The sequence below is a fragment of the Saccostrea cucullata genome, unplaced genomic scaffold, assembly GCF_032062105.1.
Source record: "Saccostrea cucullata isolate Sc308-1 unplaced genomic scaffold, CSIRO_AGI_Scuc_v1 ctg3441, whole genome shotgun sequence".
Classification (NCBI taxonomy): Eukaryota; Metazoa; Mollusca; class Bivalvia; order Ostreida; family Ostreidae; genus Saccostrea; species Saccostrea cuccullata.
The window spans coordinates 67,193-69,106 of NW_026939308.1; positions in this window are offsets into that span (position 1 = coordinate 67,193).

Here is a 1,914-nt window from a genome sequence, read left to right on the forward strand (position 1 = left end):
ATTATTTATGTTTCATTTTTAATGTTTCTACTCTTTTCTCGAGCGAATATCGATGCTACTACAACTTTTGATGAAGTCAAAACACATCTAGAGTTATTTCCTTCGGTCACTTTTCATTCTCAACATAATGCATGACAGTCCGACATTATAATCCAAGTGACATTAAAGATGACTAGAGGTACTGTGAGCAATGATACCCCCGCCTCTCATATGAATATAATAGCAGTGTTCATTTTTGCTATCGAAATACTAAAAATATAAGTTGGATCAAAAAGTAAAAAATGTAGTTGTCGAAGGGCAGATATGCAGTAAAGATACTCGGAAAGTTTTATCAAATTTCAACTTATGGTATAAGAGGAGAAAAGAAGGAGGTACCCAAAAAGTAACAAACGGACATGCTATATCCGGACAGGACATCCCTTGATTACTAATACCCTCCCGTTTTCTCCAAGCGGGGGATAAAGAAAGAAAAGCATTTAAATGTACAGGAGTAAGTTTTCGATTCAATTGAAAGAAGTGGGAAAATTCAACTGTCTTCCAGAAATGATTTTATATGTTATTAGAACTTTTATATCAGAATTGAATGGAAAATAGCTAAAAGAATAAGATAAAATTTGTAACTAATGTTAATCTTTCGGATCAATCACACCATAAATCAATTTGTGAGGTATAAATTTAAGAAAAGATACATTTTTCTAATCAAATAAAATTAGCTTTAATTGAACAATTAATATTTTTGTTTCAACAAAGGATGACATGAACAACAATGTTAAAGGTCAAGTATAATATTTTTTGTTAAAATTCATAATTACTCATTATTGTCAGCCTCTGGGGCAATATAAATGACATTCTGAGGACTGTTTATTTTTTTGGTACCAAATTCCATTACTAATCGTCGTTTAAACTTACCTGTGTGACAAGTGGATCATTAATTGTAAATCGCTTATCTCCCTTGTTGCGTGACGTTATCCAGGTACAGCATGAAATAGGAAGTGCATGCTTTATTGCCGTGTTTTGAACATTATTGTTTGCGAGATGTTGCCATGTGGGCTTTTAACTGTACCAATCAATCGGAACAAGACATGAGTATATATTTAAATTCTTACGCACCTGAAATTGAGGGAAATATAGAAATTCAATTTAAAAAGAGATGTTTTTGAGCCCAATAAACACGAAACACTATAAATATAAGCGATATTTTACATAAACCAGTGTAGGCTACATTTTAATTAATTACAAAATTATCTCACGAACTTCTTGGTTTTATTTCAAATTTAAATTGCATTTTTTCAATTCGTCAGTTTAGGTATTAATAGCCGCAATACTGTTTTGAGGAAAAGTTTTTTTTTTTTTCTTGTTACAGTACTCGACAAGATCACAAGTACCGGACGATTGGTTCATGTACTTTGCCCCGTCCCCCCTACTGAAAATAAAACTAAGCAAAATATACATTAATTCCTTGTCCGTCATACCAATACTTCGATATTTTATATTTTCCGCACTTGTCAAGTTTTAGAGATTGGCCTTTTACATTAGAGCATGCACTCGGTATATACATGTACATGACTGAACATTATACGCGCGCCAAGTCAAAAGTAAATAAACCGGCGTAAACCTCTTACATGCTGGAGTAAAAAAAAATACTAGCAATTTTCATATGCTGTGAAAGGAACAGTCTCTCAAAATTTGACTGACAAAAATCGGAAGGTGTGGTAGAATAGACAAGGCATTGATTATCTGCCAAGTTATAGTGTCTAAAAAAATCTCAGTTGGGATGGGGGATTTCCCGGACCCCCCCCCCCCCCCCCTAAATATCGCATATCTGTCTCAGAAAATACTTACTCAAGAATGCGTTCATTTACTTCCAGTTGTCCCTTTTCTAGAAAATTTTCGTTTTAAAATTGTTTCCATTAC